The sequence below is a fragment of the Macaca mulatta genome, chromosome 9 (genome assembly GCF_049350105.2).
Source record: "Macaca mulatta isolate MMU2019108-1 chromosome 9, T2T-MMU8v2.0, whole genome shotgun sequence".
Taxonomy (NCBI): Eukaryota; Metazoa; Chordata; class Mammalia; order Primates; family Cercopithecidae; genus Macaca; species Macaca mulatta.
The window spans coordinates 110,029,982-110,057,282 of NC_133414.1; the positions used below are offsets into that span (position 1 = coordinate 110,029,982).

At 43.4% G+C, this 27,301-nt stretch overlaps 1 protein-coding gene across 5 annotated transcripts in view; it reads right to left on the minus strand.

Annotated features, from left to right (window-relative positions):
• Positions 1-27,301, minus strand: part of CRTAC1 (cartilage acidic protein 1) — a 166,268-nt gene that overhangs the window by 113,036 nt on the left and 25,931 nt on the right. The window lies entirely within an intron of this gene.

Below are 27,301 nucleotides of genomic sequence, written 5' to 3' on the forward strand. Positions count from 1 at the left end.
CGAACCACATCTTACATCTTAGGGCCCCTATAGAGACCACTGACATGGAGTCCCAAAACCCAGAGGAAGAGAGACAGCTTAGCTGCCCTCTGAGGACCAGAAAGACACTCCAGGGTCAGGGAGCTGCGTGCCTGGAGAGTCTGTTCTTGGCCATCTAGAGCTCAGAAAGGCAGGCTGCGGCAGCTACTCTCATCCAGACCTTCACTGATTATAGGTGACTCCAAAGCCCATAGTGAGGAATAAACAAACATCTTCAGTAGGTCCTCCGCGCTCATTCCACTTCTAACAAAGCTTAACAGAGTTGATTAGTGATTTTAAAGTGAGGATAATAAGAAAGAAAACCAAATATCTTGCATGTAGAAGCAAAAGTGTTTCACAGTTAACAGCATGGGCACTGGCTCCAGGCTGCCTGGGTTCAAATCCCAGCTCCCCATAGAGTAGTATTTGGCCTGAGGCAGGTTTCCTGATCTTGCTAGTCTTCACCTGTCTCACCTATAAAGTGGGAATCACATGCATCAAACCACAGGGGGTTAAAGAGATGATCAGATGAGCTAACACATACGAAGCACTTGGAATAGCGTGGGATACATGGAAAGACCTTACTACTTCGCAGCAGTTTTTAGTTTTACTAAAAATGCTCATCTCTCAGTTGAAATTCTATCTATTCATGGGCAAACCAGATCCATCGCCACTGCTTCCACAAAATTGTTCCAGACTTCTCCAGTTAGAATTTATCCTTTCCCACCCCACTCTGATCTAGCCTCTAATCCAGAATTCATCACATTCTATTTTTCGTACTAGTTATTTGTGGATGTGTCTGCAGGTTCAACTGTAATAGGTTACAATCTTCTTGATTACAGGACTGCACTTTATATATCTTTGTTTCTCCTTGAGTGATTGGCAAAGTTCCTTCATACAGCTCGGTAAGTGTTTGTTGAATTGAACAAAATGTAGACAAATATAGGCCAGGTCAGTCATTTTTGTTCATTTTGGCCCAGGGATCATCTCGTCCAAAGGTGTGAAGTACGTATTCCCTTAGAGCCTCCGAGTCTTTGCTGGACCTTCAAGATGTCACAGGAAAAATGGGAGTATTTGCTAAGCATTTCTATGCAGTTGGTATTCATGTGCTATTTACTGCCAAATTAGTATTGGGCTTGCTTGGAATTTATGGGTAAGTTCTGAACAGCTGGACCAGGTGGGCCCCTGATACATAAGAGGGCCCAGGGTAATTGATAAAGGGGCCTCCACTCAGGCATCGTTTGTGACAGGTTCTATAAGTCCTTTGGCAAGCTGCTCATCATGACAGGAGCTGAATTGTGATGTCTGGAATACTATGGCCAGGGAGGAGAGCGGCAGCTCCAGGAACACTGTCTGGCACGTGAGCAAGACAGGAGCAAGGCTCAGGAGCTATAATTGCATCTCAGCAGGTTCTTTTTAGGACCAGCTCTGCTCACCCAATGGGGCAAGGCACTGTGAAAGGTCCCCCAAATCAAGTCTTGTCAGTTTTTCCCCTCTCTGGTAACAGTGGCTACTGCAATGATATTCCTGCTGTTAAAAAGAAAGCCAGCTGTTTACAGTCTATGCTGATTTTTTTTTTTTTTCTGGGATAATCACAATAGCAACTCACTAGGGTACCAACTCAAATTTGAGACTGGGAGAACCCTGGGGAGGGATGTCAGCTCTGAGACCCAGACAGGAACAAGATCTGGTTAGCAAGGAATTATATGCCATTCTTGGAAACATAACTGAGAAACGTTGGCTTTATGGAGTTGGTTTTTGCTATCAAAACTGAAACCTGAAATAACTCAACAAGTTCCCTATTGGAATTGATGAGTACCTCACGAGTGTAAATCAGAGTGGCGGGGAACCAATATGCTGTGATCATCAGTATGTATGGCCTGAGCTGAGGCTGTGCCTAAGACAAAGCAGGGATTCACACCAGCCGCTGTTCCTGAGGGGGAGGGGAGGCCTCTACCACCTCTTCCTGAGGTTTTATATCAGTATCTGAAAGAACTTCAGGCTCTGATCCTGGACTGCTGGGTGGAGTGCCAGAAGGTCAACTCCAACAGAGTCCACCTGATCAAATCGCAGAAATAATCACCAGACCCTCACCCCCTAATTCTGACCTAACGGCCATGGTTGGCACCCGTGATGACCTAAGACTTTGCTATGCAAAGTGTGGCCCATGGGCCAGCAGGAGTGACATCACCTGGGAGGCTGTCACCAATTCAGTATCTCAGGCTCCACTCCCAGACCTAGCCAATGAGAATCTGCATTTTAACAAGGTCTCTGGTGACTTGTGTACACAGGAGTGCTTCAGAAGCATGGCTTTGAGCTCCATTTTTTACCAGCCCTGTCACCTTGGTAGTGTTCCTTTACTCCCTCTCCACCTCAGTTTGTTTCCTACAAAAAATGGGAATAAATCCCCCTTTCCTCTTATATCTTACATAGTACATCATTACTCCAATGAGACGACAGATGTAAATAACTTTCTAGTGCTAGGAAACGCAAGTGGCTGCTGTGTACATATCAACCCTTGCTTTCTGTTCTTCCCATGCACCAAGCTCGCTCCTGCCCTAGGAATTTCTGTACAAGCTGCTGGCTCCCATGCCACTGGAGTTGATGGCTTCTCAAGGTTTGCAACATTCTTGACATAGGGACTCTTCTCCTAGGTCCTTGAGGGCTACCTCCTTTTGTCATTCAAGTCTCAGCTCTAATGTCCTCCCTTCAGAAGGGCCTTTCTGCTCCTCCCAGTCCAAAGCTACACTTTCTGTCACTCACTCTGATTTGCTGTCTTCCTATCGCTTACCCCCTCTGAAATGATCTTGCTTATTTGTTGTCTGTTTGGTGGTTCCTTACAAGAGCTCCGTGGAGGCAAGAATCTGGGCTGACTCGTCTGCCGTTCTTCTTCCAGCCACTAGAACACAGCCTGGCATTTAGCAGGCATCACATGCATCTTGCCCAATGATTTGATAAATTCACACTGCTGTCTGGAAGTGTTTGTGATGACCCATGACTGAGCAAGGAGATAGGGGCAGGGCTGGTCCTTGACTCTGTGTGGATGTGCCTCAGTGGTGTCCCCTGCAAATGTTATGATCAGAGGGTCTAAGACCCAACTGGAAGCTCCCCCAGAGAAGTTCTTGCTCCAAAGCACTATTTTGCACTGGCCAGGAAGCAGGGCGGGGCTCATACTTATGCTTATGTGGTTTGTGAGTTCCATGATACCCAAACTGCTAAAGCATGGTCCTTGAAGGGTGATTTGACGAGCAGTGTTAGCCCCACTCTACACGCTCAGTTAGACTCCGTGTAGATAGGGTCCTGCAATCTGTTCCAACAAACCCTCCGTGTGATTCGGATATACCCCACCTGAACCACCATGGGGAAGGAACAAGAGAATCCTCATCTTTGCCCAAGCTCTGGTCTATGCAGCACCTTAAGGGCGTCAGGCTTTGGTATCCCATAAGGAGCTGGAGAGTGAATGGAAGCAAGGACTGTGATGACACACATTGCTGGTCATTTTGCTTTCTTCTTTCAGCCCTTACATGAGTCCCCTGATTGCTGGGCTGGAAGTGGGAGACAGTTGGTGGGCACTGAGTGATTTTTCTTTTACCAGTGTTTTTTTAGAGTAAGTCAGGCTGATTTAATTTTAATCAGTGAGGCAGCAGAGCGGTGGCTCTCAGCCCTGGCTGCACTTTAGAATCACCTGGAGTGCTTTAAGATACTACTGAAGCTTGGGTCCCACCCCAGTCCGATTAAATCCAAATGTCTCTGGGGTGGAGCTTGTCACCAGTATTTTTTTTTTTTGAAGGGTCCCTAGATGATTCTAACCTGCAGCAGAAGCTGAGAAGCACCGCAGTATTGTCAAACACCATCTCTCCCAAGCTTGCCTGATGATAAAAATCACCAGGGACACTTGGTAAAACTACCAATTCCCAGGTTCTTCCCCAGACCACCCAGTCAGAGAAGCTCCAAGGGCCTGGGGGCTGTCTCTTTAACAAACGCCCAGGGTTACTCTTTTAACCAAGCTTGGAACACACTGGTCCAATGGCCTGTGTAAGCTCTGGGACTGAATTCTAGCTCTGCAGTTTAAAGCAACCCCAGGAAAGTTTCTTAAATCTTTGTTTGCTCATTCATAAAATGGAGGAAACAATCATAACAATTTCAAAGGATTGCTGAGGATTAAATTAGAAGATTCATGTAAAGTGCTCAGGGCAATGCCAGGCACACAGTCGGTGCTCAGTGACTGTTACTTGGCACACCCACCCTCATATAAGGTGGGTTCTGAGAAGCTGTTTTTAATAATGCACTTGCTTTTATTTTAGCTTTGGGCAAATTTTTGACATGGTCCATTTAAATCAGGGACATGCTTACAATTTGCTTCTAAGCCTCCAAAACCTCTAATACTATATTCTACACTCCAAGAGTCCCATACCTGCCAACTGTAGGGTGAGTTTTAATTCACCATCAGTAGTGCCTGTGAGGAAGTCCTGGGATCCACTTCCACAAAATGTCACACTTGGGTGCTTGGGACTAATGAGGGGGTAGTGTCATAGAAGCAAACCAGGTTGAAGTTGAAGACATTCGATCATGTAGTTCAACCTCCTCATGCCACAGCTCAGAGGTAGAGGAAGAAGGCTTTTAATTTCCAGCACACTGACGTGAACTTAGACATGGGGCACCTATGCACCAGAGCAGAGGCTCAGAGAAGTCTGGCACAAATAAGAGATGGAAAAATGACCCCACGGATGTGTCTAGTATTCCCTGAATATTTAAAAGCATAGATTTAAGTGCCACACACATGCACAAAGTCTGCACTGGCTCCCTTGCTATTCCTGGATGGAGAGTGGCTGAATAAGAATGAATCCATTGCTGAACTCTGGAAAGCACATTTCAGAAACCTTCTCAGTTAAGACAATTATTGAGGAACATGTTTCCAACTCCACCCTACAATATCAGACATAAGAATCTGCAGAATCCCTGTGATTCTTGACAAGGTGCAGAAAATCATCAAACAGCTGAAAAAATAAGGCACCTGGAGCCAGTGGAATTTCTGCTAAAATTTTCCCAATTAGGTGAAGAGAAACACATAATTGTTCTCCTTGTTCTCATTCTGAAGACCTGAAATGCTGAAAAAAAAATTATTGGGTGGCCCTATGGATGCTATAATTATGATCATTAAAAGTCTTTCCTGATTATAAGAAAAAGTGTGCACATTTTACAAAAATTAGAAACAAACAGAAAGACATAAGGAAAAAAATAAAAATAACCTCTAAATCAACCACCTAGGATAGTGTTTAATACTTCGGTGTATTTCCTTCTCATCCCTTTCCTGTGAATATTTAAATGTTTTGTGAAGTTGGGATTGTACGGTATCAAGTTTTATATTATGCTTTTTTCCCTTAGTTATGATATCATAAATATTTCTCCATGTCCTTAAATATTACTTGAAAATAATTTTTGATGACCCCATAATATCTCATCACATTGGTGTTCTATAATTTACTTAACCATTTTGTTATTAACAGATATTAAAGTTGCTTCTGGTTTTTTGCTGTTACAAACATGCACAACAAATAATCTTGCACATAAATTTCTGATCTTCTATTTCTGATTATTTTCCTAGGACAAAGTTATAGAAGTAGAATTATAGAGTCAAAAGGGCTGTATATTTTTTAGGCTCTTTGTACCTTTTGCAAATTTCTTCCCAAATTTTCAAACTCCCACTAATAGTTTATGAAAATGTCCATCTCATCACATCTTTGCCAACATTGAGTAGTATAATCTACCTAATTTTTTGCTAGTTTTGTTAATTAAAACCAGAGTCTGATTTTATGCCACATCTTGAAAATTCTTAGTTGAAGTCATGTATTGTTTTCATGTCTATTGGCCATCTGCATCTCCTCTTCTGTGAATTACTGCTTATGATTATTTTAAGAATTCATATACAAAGTGAAACTGCACCTACCACATTACAGGAAATCCCTGCACATGAGCTGTCCATTCCAGCATCTTACTGTGGCTTTAAGTCATGTACCCCTAGCCTCATAAATGGCTACTTTCACCTCTTGCCAGTGGCAAGAAAAATTTAGAAACCATAATCCTATTCTTTCATACCTTATCTGATTTCATAAAAGCTTCTGACTCACCAAATGATATCTACTGTTAGAATATGTTCATCAATACAAATGTCCACCAAAATCTGTCAAGATAGAGTTATTTTCTCTATGGTGCGATCTAGACGGGAATCTTTGATAATATTAACACTTTCTGACCCTTCAAGGTCAACACAAAGTCAAACAAGGTTGGGTTTCAGTCTAACACTCCTTGACATTTCTTTTTCTGTGGAAAGTTATGTCCCTAACCATCTTCCAGCATGAAGTTAAATCAGTCGGTGGACAGTAAATCTCTGCTGACTCTGAGGGAGAAGTAAAACCCACTCTGATCTAATCAAATCTAATCATCAAGCTCAAAAATGCTGCTGCTGCTGCTTTAATTTCAGTAACAGATCTTCACACAACTGTCAACATCATTACCAAAACACATCAGAAAATTGGATGAAAGTGCAACACGTAGACAATCATAATCCCCCATCATCAATCTCTAGCGGTCCCCAGTTGACAATTCAGATTAGTGGGTGAGTCTCTAGGGGACATATTTTGTAAATCAACGTCACAAAAGAGTAATATTAACCCCAGAAGCACCACAATTGTGTGAATTCAGGTACTGGCCAACTGAAAAACAGGAATTGAAGGAGCATCACAACATTTGAACAAAGTTTGTGGTCTAGCCTGTTATGGATGACCTGACACAGACCACTAAGAGTTGAAGAAAGTGGGAAAGTTGTTGCCTATGGAAAGATTTTCAAAAACACAGAGTAAAAGAACAAACAACTTTTTAATTTTTTAAAACAAATAACTTTTGACGAGCAAAAGCCAACAGCATTGAGTGATGGTCAGTTGCTAGCAATTCTGCTGGGTAAACCATGTGAACCTTCAATTCTAGACTCTCAAAATGACTCTGATATGCTAACGTGGTGACTGAGTGTTCTCAGAAGAATGGCAAAACAATATTTTAGAGAATAAGCACCCAACAAATATGAAACATGCCAAAGGACAGTGGTGATGCCCACTACAGGGAGGGAGCCCACCTTTGGAGAAAGCCCACCAGTAGACTCTCCTCAGTTATCAGGGAAGCCATAGAGAGAATTATGGAATGCCCTGGAATGCCCTTAGAAGTCATCCCACTCACCCATAAATACTTAGCGAGCACGTACACTGGGCCAAGCACTGTGCTTACATTCAAGAAGACAGGTTTAGAGAGGTTAAATAATCTGGCCAAGGTCAGACAGATAGTTAAAGCCAAGACATCTACTGAAAAACTAGCATTTCAATTTTTTATGACAAGAGATAGAAAAAGAATGTTTGACAGAAATGAGTTACAGAACAAATAAATAATCCAAGACTGTCTTAGAGCCTGCCAAAAGTAGAGATTCTCCTCTCCCTTCCCTCATTGGGCTGTGCTCTTTTGATCACAAAGAGATAGAAATTTCAAGACACCAAGAGACAGAAATCAATTCTGAGAGCTCCATTCTTCTTTTGTTTCTCTATCAAAAGACACATCAAGAACTACCACATTTCTTCTTCCCCATGCCTGAAAGTGGAATTCTTCTACTGTTGAAATGGTCCAGGACCCCAGGCTTGGCAATGGTATAGTGGTAGAAGACAGAAGATTCATCTGTTCCTCTGGCCTATGTGTGTGGGTGTGGCCAGGTCATAAGTATCAACATATCAAGATGGGGGTGAAGTAGCGTGTGTTCCACCCACTCTCGTGTTTCCATCTGGGGCCCGTAGTGTCGTCCAAAAATATGTATGCACATAACACACAGCATACACACATTTTTTTATTTTGGGAAACCTAATGGCAAATATTTTTCTAATCTAAAAGAAAGTTAAGAAGCAAGGAAACATGATGCATATACAAGGGGCTTTAACCAGGGATTTGCTGATGGACATTACACGTTCTCTTATTTTAGATTTGCAACTCATCCTTGGGCAGAGGACACACATCTTGCTTAAGAGCAAGAGACAATAGCCACTGCTTCTTAAACCTCATCAGCTTCCCATGTGAAGGCGAAAATCCCTACATGGCTATATCTGAGGGGTGGGGAAGACTCTCAGACTGCATTTTCCAAAGGCTCTTAAAACACTCTAGCTCTCAGGCTTGGAAACGTGTCTCCAGCATGGAGTGTGACTTCTAGATAATGAGATGGGCTACTTAGTAAATATATTGGAATCTGTCCGTCCAAATGAGTGTCCCTTTCCCTTCTGAGCAGTCATCAGAGATGCCAGATATTTATCCCAAGGTTGCTGCCATTGTTCCAGACACTTTGGGGCCTCTCTCGAGAATTTTCTTCAAATCGATGCCACATTATTTGGAATAAGCACAATGGCAGCAGATCCCCATCCTGCGGAGCTGAATTTTATTTTTGGAAACAGTCAAGAGGCTTTTTGGCATTTGTAGCCAAGCTCAGTGAATAACCAGCTGATTGAGCTGGTAATGTTTTGGGTCCAAATTGAAGCATGGTTACAGGGTCTGGTGTTCTTGCATGGCATGGAAACAAAGCTCCCAAGGTCATCTCAAATGCAAAACTCCTGCACTCTTTGAGGGTTGGCAGCACCACCGAACCAGGTACATGACCTTCCAGACCCCTCTGTGAAGAGAACTTGTTTGGGCACGTGAAGCTCAGTGGGATTCTTTGATTGTAAGCAACAGAAACTGAGTCTGTCTGATTTATGTGAAAAGGAAATTGACTGGCAGGGCTATGGGGGAGCTCGCGAGTTCAAAGGGAAGGCTGAAGGACCAGGCTAGGAACAGGCAGCTCAAGGAGGAGCCAGAAACTTCTGACAGCCCAGCTCAGGTACTGCAGTGAAAATAACTAAATTTCAAACAATTCTTCAATCCTTGCATTGCTGTGCCCCAAAATGAAAGACTCAGGGGAGACTATAATTGGATGCATGTCAGACTTGTGGCTCTATCCCTTAGCCAGAACCTCCAGGGATCATTTTGGCTTGTGTAGAGTAAAGGGCAGTATTCCTTGGTTACCATTTCTCTGAAACTGCCCACAAAAGGGGAGAAGCAATTACCTACTAGGAAAGAAAGGAAGAGAGAGTAGATGCTAGGCACCAAAAAATGACAAATACGAACCACAGCTAAGCCCTGTTATTCTTCTTCCTACTACTGTATAATATTATGTATAAGAAGTTTTGCTCTATTTGTCAACATTTTTCTCATGTTGTAAATTACATTGGCCTCATTAGCCATCACCAGTTCCTTGAGCTGATGGAATCTTTCTCTTTTATCGCATAGCTCCTAAAAAATACACCAGTCTATGGGCTGCTCCATCTTCTCCAGACGGAACTAGACCCCGCCCCTTTCCCTCAGATCACTGATAAGGCCAGGGAGCCAGCTTCGTTTTTCTCCTTGTCCTAATGAAGAGAGCAGGTGATCTTCCTGCTTGCGAAATGCCTGCCACAGCCACCTCTGGCAGCCACATGGAGACCAACTGTGCATCTATCACTGTGGATGAGCCGGGGCATGCACGAGAACAGCCTTTGGTCATCCCAGAGGTGCGCTTGCCTCTGCAAAGTGCCAAGGCCTCCTGTGTAGTCCAATTGTGCTTGCTCCCAAGAAAACCAGCCGCGGCCTATGCAGAGAAGAATCACCCTTCAACCCCTGCACACAGAGGGAAAGCCATATACATGCATCCGGACCATTATTAACATGTAAGCCAGGTCCTGAGGCAGTAGCTGGCCCACCCATCCCAGCCCGTCGTGCACTGAAATAAGAGATCACTTTGTGAACTGCCAAGAGCTCTGGGGAACCCACTTCACCTCAGCGTCCCTGGCCAGCAAGGGACAGAAGGTCACAACCTCCCTATTGAGGATCTTTGAGAAGTTATTCCAAGCCAGAGCACCAATGGGGGCCACAATAGCTACAACAGCCTCTAAAATGCTGTTTGTGGAGGTTCTGAGAGCAATAAAAGCTGCAATGTGTGGGAAAAGGGCTGGGCTCTGGGAAGGAGGAAGGGTAAAGGGAAAATGAGGCTGTGTCTCATTTGGCCCAGGACTGGGAGGGAGGCTGCTTGGGGATGAAATGCACCAAGGGCAGGGACTGGGCTCCCAAGCAGCCTGCCACCACACGGGGGAGAGGAGAGCTGTAGCATTTGAACACAAGACCCTTGCAAGCACCCCCAGGGGGTCCTCTAAGCCTCAATTCCCTAGCCTGTGAAACCAGGGGAGACCTTCCTTTAGTGGTTTGATGTATCAGAGACAACACATGCAAACCGTCCAGCCTGGGGCCCATGGGCACTCAATGAAGGGCAGCCCTTCCTTCATGAGATGCCATTGTTATCTAGAGCAGTGCTTTCCAACGTTAAGATGTCATGGTACAGTGAACTTTCAAAAACAAACTTGAGAGCACTCATGTAGGATTGCCAGTGTTTTATTTTGCCAACTGAGAACAATATAAAAGACAAAGCAAAACCCCCATCATCTATGATATAACCTTAAAGATACTTTTTAACACCAGAAAAACAAGAATTATAAAATCTCAGAATTGAAAAATTAGTCCTTTAAATAATTTTAGTGTTATGAAAATATTATTAGTACATTATTCTTATTTAGTTAATTTTGCTACAAAGTGACAACAATTTCATTCAGACTGGCCCTGCCCTGCTTTGGGAACCAGCAGCAGGAAGGAAAAGTCTGGGCCTTGGTGCTAAATAGGCCACAGTCACCTCCCGACTCTGCCCCTTACTAACTGGGTTACCTTCAGCGAGAGATCTGCCCTCCTGCTCTCACTTTTCTCTTTTATAAATCAGAAACAGTAGTACCTCCATCATAAATGAGATTATGTGTAAAGGGCAAAGCACAGAGTTGGTACACTGTAGGTGCTCATTAAATACTAATGCCAGAGTGTCCTGACGTTTGAGAGAGGGCTGGGTCACTTCCAGATTCTGAGACTCTCAGTATATTAAGAAATGAAGGAATGCCAAAACAGAGTTGCCAAAATCATTCACATCATTTAAAAATATCACGAGAAAAACTATTTGAAACACATGCACACACAAATACAATGGTTGTATATACAGCCTTATGAATCTCACATTTGAGAGAGTAAGGCTGGAGCCCAGTAGCCCCTTCATCCCCAGAGACAGGCCCTGGTTGGCTCCTTTATAAGCCATGGCTCTCATGGATGACACACTCTGAGACACTGACTTTACTCATCTGTTTTCCTTTGTTCTTTTCCCAACTGGGGTTCATGTGGAACATTTCTCTAGGCCTCCCTTCCTTTAGTTCATAATTCTGAGCATGCAAATTTTCTTGGAAATCTAGCTGGTGTCTTCTTTGCATCACTAGATCTCAATAGGTTTCAAAAGGACTAAAATTGAGGGTTAGAAGGAAAGATAAATGGGTGCTGCGGTGGATGATTTAACCAGGGGATTCCAGGCAACCAAGGAAGGGAAAGGGGTCCGTGCTGGAGAAGGCAGGCCAACAGCAGGCTGCAGGATTTTCCCTGTGAGCAGCGTTCATGTGCACGAGTGTGCATCATCTACATGCACTTACTTTCCTACAGAAATTCAAATGTCCTGTTTCTTTGTTTATTGCTGTCTCTCCTATTGGAATGTCAGCTCCATAACAGCAGGGACCATGTACCTCTTGGCCATCCCTGTGTCTCTAGTGCTAAATACACATAGGTGCTCAATAAGTGTTTGCTGAATGAGTGACTATGTCATGATGATGTGTCTGCTCAGCACTCTTCCTTCTTGGATCTAGGAACAGACCCCCTTTGCATTTGAAGATCAATCCTACCCCCTTTCCCAACCACACAATTTCCCTGAAACACAGGGATGGGCATGTGGTTACCCAGAATTCTTTTCTTGTAATTGGAACTTTCTCTCTGGTGGTCAGGCTGGGAAGATATGTGCCAGGATTGACAGCAGTTTTGGTGCTAGACTTATAGAGAAAGATGCTCTGAAATAACTAAGTGGACAGGCCAAGGCACAGACATGGGGATGAGAGGCAGGGACACAGAGAACGATCCTGGCCACATTTGGTCTCTGGCTCCTGTCTGTCCTGACAGCCCCTGCTGTCCCTTTGCTGCTTTCTCAAGACTCAGTTAATCTGGTCTTAACTTTGAGTTCTGTGTGTGCCCCAGTATGCCTCCTCTAGATCCTCCTTTTTTTTTGGGTGGGGAGGGGTGGGTAGCAAACAGTTTCTTCTATTGCAATCAAAAGAGTTCTGATGAATCCAGTTCATTAAAGATGAAGATTACCCAAAAAGTAGCACTCAAATATTTGCGGATGGGTAAGACTCTGAAAGATCTCATGGGTACACACAAGGTGGGACAGTGAGAAATGATGATGGTGGCTGGGCGTGGTGGCTCATGCCTGTAATCCCAGCACTTTGGGAGGCCAAGGCAGGCAGATCACTTGAGGTCAGGATTCTGAGACCAGCCTGGCCAACAGGGGGACTCTGTCTCTACGAAAAATATAAAAATTAGCTGGGTGTGGCAGCAAGCGTCTGTAGTCCCAACTACTCAGGAGGCTGAGGAAGGAGAATCGCTCTAACCTGGGAGGCAGAGGTTGCAGTGAGCCGAGATTGCGCCATTGCACTCCAGCCTGGGTGACAGAGAGAAGCTCTGTCTCTAAAACAAACAAACAAACAAACAAACAAAAAAAAAAAAAAAAAAAAAAGAAATTATGATGGTGGTGCTGGCTAATACCTGAGTACTGTCTACATGTCAGACATAGGACCAAGCATTTTGTGTGCATTATTTTAACTACTGTGAGCGTCAGTTTCATGTGTCAATTTGAGTAGGCCACAGATGCCCAGATTAAACATTGTTTCTGGTGCTTCTGAGAAGGTATTTCCAGAGGACATCAGTGTTTCAATCTGCAGACTCAGTAAAGTAGATTGCCCTCTCCCATGTGAAGAAGCATCATGCAATCTGTTGAGGGCCTGAGTAGAAAAACATGCGGAGGAAGAAGGAATTTGCCCCTCATCCCCTGCCTCACTGCAGAGCTGGGGCATCCCTTCTCATCTTCTCCTGCCCTGGAACTGGGATTTACATCATTGGCTCCCCTGGTTCTCAGGCCTTCAGACTCAGACTGAATCACACTCCAGGCTTTTCTGAGCCTTTTGCTTGCAGACGGCAGATCATGGGACTTCTCAGCCTCCATAATCACATGCCAATTCCTCATAATAAATAAATCAATCTCTCTCTCCCCACCCAATGCACACACAGTGTCATATGTAATACTAACTAAGATACATTCTGAGAGATGTGTTGTTAGGTGATTTTGTCTTTATGCAAACATCATAGCTTGTACTTACACAAACCTAGTCTTGCCTACTACACAAACTGCCTACTACACACCTAGGCTAGATGGTATAGCCTATTGATCCTAGGCTACAAACCTGCACAGCATATTGCTGTACTCAATACTGCAGGCAATTATCACACAATGGTAAGTATTTGTGTATCTAAATATAAAAAAGGCACAATAAAGACACAATTTTATTATCTTATGGGACCACCATTGTACATGTGGTTCACCTTTGGCCAAAATGTTGTTATGCGTTGCATGCTATAACTCCTATTGGTTCTTTTCTCTCATTGGAGAGCTTTAATACCACCACTACCATAGTGCTATGAAGTAGGCTCTTAGCTATTATTGTCTCTACTCTATAGAGAAAACCAAAACTCAGAGAGGCTAGGTAACTCGTTTTAAGGTCCCACAGCTAGGAAGAGAAGGAGCTAGAGTTTAACCACAGATTTGTGTAACCACAGATTGCGTGAGCGCATAATTTCTCTCCTACATCTTGTATACAGTTCTTCTCTCTGTTCTTTTCTCACTCCTCTGTTCTCTCATTCTTTCTCCATATCTTGTCTGAAATCTCTCATTCTCTCTTCTTTCAATGACCCTTCTCCGGCTCCTTTTAATCCCATTTTTATGACAGTACATAGCATATATTTTAAGACTATGGTTTTGAACTCTTTTCAGGTGTGAAGATACCTTTTAATGTTAAAGAATCTCCATATAATGGTAGCTGTACTAGCATCTATTGATAAAATGCCCACGCACAGATGGATCCTCAGATGCTGTGTAATAACTCTGTGACCTCTGGGTTGGCATTCCCTACTTTAAAATATATGGGAGAATCCAGATAATCATCCCTCTTACTCCTACCTGCTTGGCTTGTTGCAATATAGAAAAGGCTTATAAATGCTACTATAGAGCTCATTTTTGCTCACCCTGTGCCTTAAGGCTACCAATTTCTTCTGAAATGTGGTTTTTTTGTCCTTCCTTTAATATGTTTAATTATTTAAGAAGGCATGAACTGTGATACTTACATTTTATATATCACCTCTTGATTATCCAGGGGGCTGATTAATTCATGGATTGCCCAAGTCGAGTCCTTCTCCTTTCTAACCCCATTTTGTTTTATCATTCCATTTCCTATTAGCGTCTTTTAGCAAGCATGGACAGTGGGGATGAGAAATGATTCTGGTTACAAATTATGAATTCTGATAAAAGATTTCGTTGGAGGAAGTTGAAGTTATTTCCCAAAGTAAGAATTTCTTTAATCCATCAGGCATATTGACTCTCTTTCTGAGCTCTGTGAAGGCAGGTGTTGCTCTCATTCACTACTAACCTCCAGGGCTCAGCAAGGTGCCTCGCACATGGTAGCTTAATAAAAGAATGAGTGGAATGAACGAATAAGAGCTGATGAATATAATAGGGAAAATAAACTTTCTCCTAGGTGAGACATTGATTTATAGGAAACTAAGTAAAATACAAGATAACTTATTTTATGTTGCATGTCTGCAGACAACACAGTATTCAACAATGTTTAAAGGACTGCTTTAAAAATTACCAACAAAAGATATATAGTTCTAATTAAAAAACAAAAAATATGGCTGGTCATGATGGCTTATGCCTGTAATCCCAGCACTTTGGGAGACTGAGGTGGGAAGATCGCTTGAGGCCAGGGGTTTGAGACCAACCTTGGCAACATGTGAGAACCCATCTCTACCAAAACAAAAAATTATCTCGGTGTTGTGGCATGCACTCCCAGCTCAGGAGGCTGAGGTGGGAGGATTGCTTGAGCCCAGGAATTTGAGATGAGCAGCCTGGGCAACATAGTGATACCCTGTCTCTAGAAATAATTCAAAAACAAAACTGAGCCAGGTGTGGTGGCACACACCTGTAGTGTCAGCTACTTGGGATAGTGAGGAGAAAGAATCACTTAAGCCCAGGAATCAGAGGCTGAAGCGAACTATGAATGCACCACTGCACTCCAACCTGGGTGACAGAGGAGAACCCTGTCTTTAAAAAATAATAAATAAATAAATAAATAAGTAAAATAAAAACAAAAAAAGTTACACAGTGTCATTTTATGCCCTTGATAAAAAGAGGGATAGAGAGACACATTTCTAAGACAAGGATTGGTCCAGGCAAACTACTCCTGTTATGTTAGGCATTAAAGAAACATATTCAGACTCAACACACTAACTATTGAGCACTTAGTATGTGTCAGGTGCTGTGCTAAGCAATTTACATGACTTATCTCATTTGTCTTCACCACAACAGTAGGAAGTACTATTATTTGACAGGCATCAGCAAGTTACCAGTGTTCTCTGAAAATTTCTTTAGCTCTCCAGCTTTTTGAACCAAGAATGAGTCCTGGTTGTCTTCTTTTTACTTCCTGGTTTTTAAATTAAAGATTTATTTTCCTATGAAATGTTAGGCATGTTTGAAAGATTGATTTAGATTTTAGATATACCCTTGGAAACTTTGAGATCTGTTATTTCACTATCTCTTGCTTTTTGACATTAATACATTGTCTAGAAAAAACTTTTATAATGAGACTTACCATACTTTTTAAAATTTTCCTAAGCAAAATGTTTTGCATGTGGGGATGCAGACAGGGAAGAAGGCCAGGCAGCATCTCTGAGCCTGTTCCATGGCTCTGGTGCTGTCCAGGAATCAGGTGCTGAAATGGCTTAACCAAAGCCTTGTCAGGCCAGCCGGATGGAGCAATAGCTGATGGGAGTTGGGGGAGTGCTGCCTTGACTATAGCCTGGTGCAGCTGCTTCCCAGAATAGGGAAGCAACTTTAAAAGATCCTGATGGAACTAGAATTACAGCCCATCTTATTTGGAGGGGGTTGAGGGAAATAGCTAGCTATCTCCCTCCTACTCCTTCCATACTTTGCTTTAGCTTGGAAGGAAGGATATGGACAACAGGTTACTGATGGAAAAATGTATGTTCAAAAAATAAGCCTAATTATGGAAAACCGTATGGAAGTTCCTCAAAAAATTAAAAATAGAACTACCATATGATCCAGCAATCCCACTACTGGGTATATATCCAAAGGAAATGAAATCAGTATGTTGAAGAGGTATCTGCATTCCCATGTTCATTGCAACATTATTCACAACAGCTCAGATAAGGAATCAACCTAAGTGTGAATCAATGGATGAACAGATAAAGAAAATGTGATAATACATAATAAAGTATTATTTGGCCTTAAAGAAGAAGAAAATCCTGTCATTTGTGACAACATGGGTAAACCTGGAAGACATTATGCTAAGTGAAATAAGCCAGGCACAGAAAAACAAATACCACATAATCTCACCTACATGTAGAATCTAAAAAAGTTGAACTCATGGAAGTGGAGAGTGGAATGATGGTTATCAGGGGCTAGGAGTGAGGAAGGGAGATATTGGTTAAAGGATACAAAAATTTCAGTTAGATGGGAAGAATGAGTTCAACAGATCTATTGTATAACATGGTGACTATAGTTAATAACAATGAATTGTATTCTCAAAAATCACTAAGAGAGTAGATTTTAAATGTTCTCATCACAAAAAAGTGAGGTAATGCGTATCTTAATTAGCTCGATTTAGACATTCCACAGTGTATACATATTTTATAACATGATTTGTACATGATAAATATATACAACTTTTATCTGCCAATTAAAACAAAAGCCAGGTTGACATTAGTACAACTGGTTACTGGCGCATTTTGAGAATTTCACTGCCTCTCCTGTCTTGGTGTTAGATGGGAACGGAGAAGAACCAGGACTGGAGGCTCAATGATACTGTCAGTCCCTTGGGACTATTCAGCAAACAAAAAATTATTGCAGTTTAATGAAAGGGAAATTAACATAAGGACCTTGGCTTTAAAAAAGATCAAACCCATAGAGAAGTTTTTCATCATAGAAAAGTTCCACAGAGGGGAAAACCTTATGATTACAACCTCATATGAAATGCAGTGTTTATAAGAAGCTAGAATATTCACTGGGGACATGAACTTGATGAGTGTGCTGAACATGGAATGAGTGTCTTTGCTGTAGCACATATGACATTCTGCTCTGTTATTTCCATATGTGCCTTATCTCTCTTATGACTAAGATAGCTTGAAGGAGGGGATCATATTCTTGTATCTTCCAAAGCACTGAGCACACGACTATGCACATGGTAGGTAGGCTTGTAGAATTTGCTTATTGAATTGATTGATGTTGCTCTCAAGACGAAGGTCCTTAAATCAGTCACTTCTGAGTATAGCTAATATTTATTATTTTCATTAATCCTCTTATCTAAAATCCTCCATCCACCCATGAGACCCCTGCCTGTTTCATCTGAACACTATGTGATAGGCACTATAGGCGCACGGATGAAAAAGATAAAGTTCTTGCCTTTAGAAGTCTGCAATCTAATGTGAGAGGAGAAATTTTAAAAAGAATTATTGATCAAAATGTGTATGTAGAATTTTTACTTTTTTTTTTGATACAGAGTTTTGCTCTTGTCCCCCAGGCTGGAGTGCAATGGTGCCATCTTGGCTCACTGCAACCTCCACCTCCTGGGTTCAAGCAATTTTCCTGCCTCAGCCTCCCAAGTAGATGGGATTACAGGCATGCACCATCATGCCCGGCTAACTTTTGTATTTTTAGTAGACATGGGGTTTCACCGTGTTGGCCAGGCTGGTCTTGAACTCCTAACCTCAAGTGATCTGCCCACCTAGGCCTCCCAAATTGCTAGGATTATAGGCGTGAGCCACCGTGCCTGGCCTAGAATGTTTACTATTTAATTACATAACATTGGGATATATTTTTGGTTTGAGTTTTATTTTAAATCTGATTCAGATAGCAAAAAATCCTTCACAAACCTAGGTTAACATGGATCACAGATTGCCAACTGTTTTTATGTATTCTTAAGATTTTTCCCAAAGCATCTCCTTTGGGGTTAGGGATGGTTACTCTCTGGTTTGCAACTCAGCACCAGATAGGGTGCTCACTCTGGTCTACAAAAGGGCGTCTCTTGTCTGACTTAAAAGCCATAAGTTTTGGTATAAGATAAGGAAAGTAACTGTAGAGAAAAGGAGGGAGAGGACATACTAGAGGCGTATGCCAGGGTGTTCCCAGAACTATAGGAGAGCTTCAGGGGACGCATAGATCTGTGGACCTCAGGGACAGGCCCCCGGGATTCTCTCCTTTTTTCTCTGGATGTCATCGGCATTCTCTCAGGTTCCTCCATGAGATGAGGGACAGAACAGGTGGTAGTTGTGATATACCTTTTCAACTCATGATTCAACAGCAAAGGGAGAACTTTCCTTCAAGATAGAAAATTTCAGATCAAGGTACTGATTAGATACTGGACTAATCCCTAGTGGCCAAAGGGCTGCTTTGAGTGGCAGCCCCACAGGATCTTGTGATTGGAACAGTTCTCCCGAGGAGGAGTATTCTTCTCAGAAGGAATCAAGGTCCTGTGGAGGCCCAAGGAGCAGATCTGGCCACCTTATCCTGTGTGAGGAGCTCTGGAATGCATTGCTGCTCCCAAGCAGGGAGAATCTCCTTCCACTGCCCACTCATGGACAGCATACAGAATGACTGCAACAGCTGGGCACATCAAAGGATACTGTGTAGTTGTCCATGACCTCATATGGCTATAGGCATTTTATAAACAACATGAGAAGATGGCTGCTGAGGGGGAAGGAATCTTCTGATGTGCACAGTTCATGTTTCTTTGCTTGGCATAGCCAAACACCAGTGGATGGTATCATCTGTGCTGTAAACAGATTCTGATCTTGAACTCGCATGCTCTTCTAGAGAGGCACAGTCCAAGGACCACCGTCTGGCCTGGTTTTTCTTGAGTACATGGGGCTTCCTGCACATGCTTCTCTCCTCCAAATCACACACACACACACACACACACACACACACACACACCTCCTCATCTGTCTTATACTCAAGTCTTCCATGCTATAGAGCTCTTTGTATTTTGCAAGAAGTGAGTTCAAGCATCTCTGAAAAGCTAAGGGGAAGGACCTTTTAAATTCTACTTCCTTTAGTTACACAAACCCTCCAAAGTCTTCTTGGTGACAGAAAGAACACAAGCTTTGGATTTCCTAAGTCTATTTTTCTGTTTCCAATGATATGCAGACCTCTGAAGGACCCTACCACTACAGAACACGTAGATCCCCAATGAACTATATTTTTAGTGTATTACTGGGTTCACAAACTTGAGGAAAATCTCCAAGAACCATCCCATCCCACAGAAAAGTGAGAGCTGAAATTAGACCTGGCAGCAATGAATGGTAAATACACTGAAATGAAGGACTCTGAGCATCATAAAGAATATTACTAATCCTTGAATTGGTGGCAAGATAGGGTTACAGAATCCTACATTAAGCCAGGACCCTTGGAGAGAGCTAGGGTATTCTCAGGTCAGTAGAACCCCTTGGCCCTCAGTAGAGGTGGATACAAATCCTCTCTGGTAAAAAGTGTTTTCCGGCCAGGCACGGTGGCTCACGTCTGTAATCTCAGGATTTTGGGGGGCTGAGGCGGGTGGATCATGAGGTCAGGAGATCGAGACCATCCTAGCTAACATAGTGAAACTCTGTCTCTACTAAAAATACAAAAATTAGCCAGGCGTGATGGCATGTCCCTGTAGTCCCAGCTATTTGGGATGCTGAGGCAGGAGAATTGCTTGAATCGGGGAGGTGGAGGTTGCAGTGAGCCGAGATCGTGCCACTGCACTCCAGCCTGGGCAACAGAGTGAGACTCTGTCTCAAAAAAAAAAAAAAAAAAAGTGTTTTCAATTTAGGCCCACAGAACTCCTACATTTTAAGATCAAGCAAATATAATAAGGAAGTAAGCCACCAGAAGTTAGTGGTAATGAAAACAACTAAGAACACATTTAACACCCAAGTACTGCAGATATTAGAACTGTCAAATACAGATTATAACTATGCATGCAATGTTTAAAGAATGAAATGATGAACTCACAAAAGTGAATAAGCAGTAAGACGTTTTCAGAAATTATCAGGGAGATTTGAAAAAAAACATAAAACTCCTAAAAATAAAAAACAGTTTTGAAATGAAAACTCAGCAGTTTAGATACAATTGAAGAAATAATTAGTGAACTGGAAGATGTAACTGGGAAATTATCCAGAATGCAGCAGCACAGAGAGACAGAAGATGAAATAATGTGAGAACAGTTAAGAGACTTGGAGGCTACAATGAGAAAATCTCACATCGTCTGAGTAGAGTCCCAAAAGGAGAGAGTAGAGAGAATGGAGTAACGACTTTTGCTTTTTTTTGAGACAGGGTCTTGCTCTGCCACAGTAGGCTGGAGTGCAGTGGCGTGATCTCGGCTCAATGCCACCTCGATTTCCCAGGTTCAAGAGATCTTCCCACATCAGTCTCCTGAAAAGCTGGGACTACAGGTGCACACCACTACACCAGCTAATTTATCTTGTATTTTTAGTAGAGATGAGGTTTCTCCATGTTGTGCAGTCTGGTTTCAAACTCCTGGGCTGAACTGATCTGCTTGTCTCCATCTCCCAAACTGCTGGGATTACAGGCCTGAGCCACTGTTCCTGGCCAAGGAAAGACTTAAAAAGATGATGGCTGAGAAATACTCAGAATGATGACAGACATGACTCCTCCAATTTGGGAAGCACAGACCAGGTTTTTTTTTTTGTTTTTTTTTTAAAAAGAGATCCATATACATGATAGTAAAACTGCCAAACTGAATGATGAGAGAGAGAGACAAGAGATAGATCTACAAAGGAATGGCATTAGTAATAATGGGCATCAGAAAAGAAACAATGGCAACCATTACACAATGGAATAATAGCCATCAACTTGAAATTGTGAATACAGAAAAAGTTTCTTTCAAGAATGAAGATACAGTAAAGATATTTTTAGATTAAACAAAAACTGAGTTTATCAGGATGGGGCATTCAGCAAAGTAACATCTTTGGAATTAAAATGATCCCAGAAGGTCTTTCTGAGATGCAAGAAGGAAAAATGAGCAAATAAAATGGTAAAAAAAAAAAAAAAAGGTAAAACCATTGTCTTTATACAATAACAACAACAACTATTATTATTAATTATTATTATTATAACTGGCAGGGCTAACAAAGGGCAAAGACTAAAATACTACACAAATGCCAAGGGTAGGGGTTCAGAGTTAACATGTCCTGAAGTCCTTATATTGTTATAGAAGGGGGTTAAGATAATTTCAGAGTCTGTTAAGTTAAAATGTATATAAAGTTTCAAAGTAAACCTCTAAAAAAACAAAAGTAGAGGTATAAATCCCAAATCAATAGGGGTAAAAAAAAAAAAAAAGGGATTTAGAAAACAAGAACCTTCTGATGATGGCAGTGACAGGCCATCTGGAGTGGCCACTGCCATCACGCCGGCTGCAGCAGGGAGGTGCAGCTGCAGACCCAGGCCTCCCACTCCAGGAAGAAGGCAGAAGCCCCGCCATCCTGAGCACAGCTGCGGCTGTTCAAACCCCAGCTGCAGACCTAGGCATCCCTGTGCTCTTGGGGGCCTGGGAAGTCCCCCTTGCCCTCACAGGCTCAGAAGTGCCTGCCCCTGAGACCTGGCTTCTCCCTGCTGTTGGCATCTGCTCCAATCTCAGAGCAGTTAGGGCAAGCCTGGGCACTGTTGTGGCCCAGCCAGGTGTGCACAGGCTCAGGGCAGTGCTGACATGCCAGCCCCCTGCTGCCTCTTCCCCCTCTGGACTTTGGGTGCCAATAAGCATAGAAGGGAAGCCAAAGGGGTGCTGAGGGCAGCTCAGCGCTGGCCTGCAAATGCCCCTTGGCACCTACAACTTGCATGCCATGAATGGCAGCAGGAGGCAGACAGGTTTCTGAGAAGAAGGGGGCAGGTCCACAGTTAGTCCCTACCTTCAGGCCAGGGAGGGCCTGATGGCTGGGTTTGGGCTGCCAGCACCATGGACAGGAGTGGGAACTTATGGTGCCTTTTCTTGGCCCACCTATGGCTGTCCATGGACCAACTGGTGTGCACTTTCTCCTCTCTGAGGCCCATAAAAGCCCTAGGCTCAGCCAGAGCTGGGCATACGTCAGGATGACCAGCTGCAGAGAGGAGCTACCCACTGCAGGGCCCCCTCACTGCTGAGAGCTGCAGAGATGACTGATGCCTGCCTGCAGAGAGAAACCACCCACTCTAGGGCCTCTTCTCTGCTGAGAGCTGCACAGATGATGGAATGACCAGCTGCAGAGAGGAGCTACCCTCTCTGCTAGGAGCTGAACAGTCGACAGGACACCCTGGCTACAGAAAGGAGTTGCCCCATGGGAGACTGAGCTGTTCTATCACTCAGTGAAGCTCCTCTTAGTCTGGCTCACCATTCACTTGTCTGACTACCTCATTCTTCCTGGTCACAGGACAAGAACTTGGGACCTGCAGAATGGCAAGGCTGAAAGAGCAGTAACGCAAAGAAGGCTGAAACATGCCCCTTGTTTTCTATGTTGTGGGAAGAGAGAAGGAGAGAAGAGCTGTGACCCTTCAGGGAGCTCAGACCTAGGATCTCCTCGAGCCAGGGCTGTGACTCCCTCTTTGAGACCCTGCAGTTCCCGGCATCTCCAAGCTTCTAGGTGCCACCATGTTCCCCAGTGCCAGACAGAGAAGCTACCTGCACCTGGTCCAGCTGCAGCCTTGCAGAGAGCAGGCACCCATGCCAGCACCTGGAGTTACCCGCCCTGTGGTAACAGCCAGCGTGTCTGACTGCACAGTGGCTGGGCCCTGCACTGGCTCACACACCCCTTGCCAGTCCACGTCTGACTTGTAGTCTCCCTTGGAGGTGTGGGATCCAGGCTGGTGGTGTGAGCTGAGCGCAGCCTGCCATGGCAAGTGGGCGGAGCGAGCCCATCAGGCCCAAGCAAGACTTGGGCAAAGGCGCCACCAGCCACAGGGGTCTGGCTAGAAGAGTGACACCCTAGAGATCCTGAAACGCTGCCACCTTCAATAAAAAAGACTTTCAACCAATCAAATTTTTAAAAAGCAAGAAAGGAAGAGAAGATCATTGAAAACACGGAAATTGAGAAAACAAAATAACAGAAACAAGTTTAAACATATTGATGTTCTGATTATATGGAAGTGGACTAAACTAATTGGCAAAGGGACGTAGACATGGTCAAACATTTGGAGAAACTTAAGCTATACATAGGCTGCATACCAGAAACACACATAAAACATAAGGACTTTGAAAAGTTCAAAGTTAAAGTATGGTAAAGATAAACCTGGCAAATACTAACCAAAAAAAAGCTGGAATAGATATCATGTTATCAGACCAAATGTGTATTTAGGGATGGATGAGATCACTTCTTGACAATGGGTCCATTCACCAGGAAAATACAATTGGTAAAGTTGCACCTAACAAATTAGCCTCTACATGTATAAAACAAAAATTGACAGAATTACTGAGAGAAATGAACCGCCATAGTAGGATATTACAAAGCAAGCCCCTCAGTTATTAATAGGCCAAGCAGAAAAAAATGTAGTAAAGATTGTCATTTGAATAACACGATTAACAAGCTTAATTTAATGGGCATAAATAGAATATTATTCTACTTTTTACTATCTCTGCGAATGCAAGCAGGTCTCTGGACCTCAGGTTCCTCATCTGCAAAGCAGGGACGACACTATTTACAGTGTTTTCGTCAAATCTAAAGTGTCATTGGCAATAAGACTTACCATGATATTACATATCTCTAGGCAAAGAAGAACTCTGCCAGTAAACGCAGGCTGCCAATTCTAAGTCCCATCTCAATTTTAGAGATATTAAAATGTAAAAAAAAAAAATTGTGACTTAGGATCAATTAAATGCTGCATCTCATATGAACTGCTTGATGGTTAAAATGAGACATCAGTAAAATACCAGACACGTGCTTTTCCTGCTCTCTATGCCTCCATAACTGTAGGCTGCAAGCAGGTGAAGGTAAACTAGGGAAGAGCATGGTACAAATCTGAAGTGGGAATGTTCGTTTTTAGCTTCCGCACATCCTTTTGTGTTCTAGATACCCGCACCTCAAAAATAACCTCAAAAGTTTCCTTAGAGGGAAAATTAAGTCAGAATCACAGCAAAATGATAAGACCACCTGCTCACCAGGTCAGTAGGACTGGAGAAGAGAAGGGATGTGTGAAGTAAAACACAGGATGGGGAGGCTGGCGTCAGATCCGCCCCCTAGAGCAGCAGTGATGCTGAGTGGGAGCTGCGTATATTCCAAAGAGCAGAGCAAGAATGAGGAAGGCCCGGGGTGCAAGGCCGGGGAGGGTCAACCTCAGCTCTCTCCTGCCCTAGGCCTGGGCCTCTGCAGCCTGCAGTGGGGCCCATGGGACTAAGAAGGTCCTTCAGCCAGCCCACGGCTTAAAAAAATGGGGAGAAGAGAGACTTCAAGGAAAGCGATTGGAGACACGGCATACGTCTACTTTCTAAATGGATGAAAAATTCAGACTACTAAATGTAGCTTTGCCGTTTTCAGCAGAGGCATTTTTAGCGTTTTAATTATATCACTATTTTTGAATGGCTTTTTATATAAATACTCTTCACTACTTTGTGAAAATCAGGTTTTTTTGTTAAAAGCCTTTTTAAAAAATAAATTTAAAAACAAACGAACAAAAACAAATAAGCCTAAAACTCTCTTTGACCTAGAGAGGCCTCTGTCCCCTTGGTAAACAGATCTACAGGCTACCTGTCTTTCCACGGCCATCGAAATGCCACCTCCAGACCTCTGTGATTCCCAGCTGGAAGTGCTCTCGGCCCCTCTGACCTCCAGGAATGCTTGCATCTCTCTGGTGGCACTGGTCACTTATGACCTCACCCAATTTGGGTGTGTTTATCCCACCAAAGACAGTGAGATCTTTAAAAGCTCTGAATTCCCTCTCTCCACCTCCAGCCACTCATAGCACTAGGTGTCAAACAGTGAGTTGCCGAGTGAATTAATTCGGATAGTCACCGAGGAACAAAGTATGCTTTTAGGAATTCTTTACAAAACTCACATGGTTTTTTCTTTTCTTTTCTTTCTTTCTTTTTTTTTTTGAGATGGACTCTTGCTCTGTCGCCCAGGCTGGAGTGCAGTGGCACAATCTCGGCTCACTGCAACCTCCGCCTCCTGGGTTCACGCCATTCTCCTGCCTCAGGCTCCAGAGTAGCTGGGACTATAGGCGCCCGCCACCACGCCAGGCTAATTTTTTGTATTCTTTAGTAGAGACGGGGTTTCAATGTGTTAGCCAGGATGGCCTCGATCTTCTGACCTCGTAATCCGCCCGCCTCGGCCTCCTAAAGTGCTGGGATTACAGGCGTGAGCCACCGCGACCGGCCTTCTTTTTTTTGTTTGTTTGTTTTGAGACAGAGTCTCTCTCTGTCGCCCAGGCTGGAGTGCGGAGGCACAATCTCGGCTCACTGCAAGCTCGGCCTCCCGGGTTCACGCCATTCCCCTGCCTCAGCTTCCAGAGTAGCTGAGACTACAGGCGCCCGTCACCACACCCGGCCAATTTGTTTTTTTGTATTTTTTGTATTTTTAGGAGAGATGGGGTTTTACCATGTTAGCCAGGATGGTCTCGATCTCCTGACCTTGTGATCCACCTGCCTTGGCCTCCCAAAGTGCTGGGATTACGGGTGTGAGCCACCGTGCCCGGCCCAAAACTCACATGTCTCTATGACAGGGATTGACATTGATTAAAACGAATACATTTGTTGGTAGCATATTTTGTTTATTGTTGTGAAATTATACAATAGCACAGTTAAAATTCTCTGAAGTAATGGCCATCACCTCTCTGAAAAATGACACCAAGCATTCAACCTTTTATCTCGTGTTTTAGTTTTCTATGGCTGCTTTGAAAAATTACAATGAACTTAATGGCTTACAACAATACACACGGGTTATCTTACAGTTCTGTACATTAGAAGTCCAGCATTGGTCCTGCTGGGCTAAAATCAAGATTGGCAGGGCTGCGTTTTCTTCTGGAGGCTCGAGGGATAAATCTGTTTCCTTGCCTTTTCCAACTTCTGGAGGCCGCCCACATTCCTCGGCTCTTGGCCTCTCCCTCCATCTTCAAAGCCAGAATAGTGGGTTGAATCCTTTTCACATAGAATCACTCTGACTTCCCCTTCTGCCTCCCTTTTCCCCACTTTTAAAGACCTTTGATTACATTGGGCCTACTCAGATAATCCAGAATATTCTCCCCATTCCAAGGTCTTTAACTTAATCACTTCTGTGAAGTCCACTTTGCCAGGTAAGATAACGTATTGGTGGGTTCTGGGGATTAGGATGTGGTATTTTGGGGAGGCCATTATTCTGTCTACCACGCCAACTGGCTCAGTTGCTCTGTGTGTGTGTGTGTGTGTGTGTGTCTGTGTGTGTCTGTGTGTGCGTCTGGGGTAATTACATAGGGGCCTCAGACCTTTGAGCTGATCAGGAGAGTATGTAATTTGGGGTGAGGGGGTGGAAGTGGAATTCTGCCCATTGCTCCTGGCTGCCCAGGACTGGGGAGGAGGTATGGATGTGGCAATGAGACAGCTCTGGCAAACCTGCCAGGCACTGCTGAGTAACGTTTTTTAGAAAAGTTTTAAGAATGGGCTAAAAAAAGCCCTGGCTCCTGCTCCAATTCATATGTATTAGCATTTAATTAGTATTTAATTTAATTGGTATTTATTAGTGTTCAGAATCAGGGGCAGTCCATCCAAAACCACAGCAGAAGAGCTGGCACACTGCAATCATTCTTCCATGATACCAACAACAATGAAATCTCAGGGTTAAGGGTGACCCATTTAAGAAATATATTTTTGCAGAAGAGGCTTTCGAGTAGGCCCTTTCAGCAGTTTGAATCAGAAAGTACTGAAGTTCCTCAATCCAGTTTTAACAGCAGCAGCTTCCTTTGCAGATGTAGAAGAGGCGCTCTTTTCCTTCTTGGGATTGT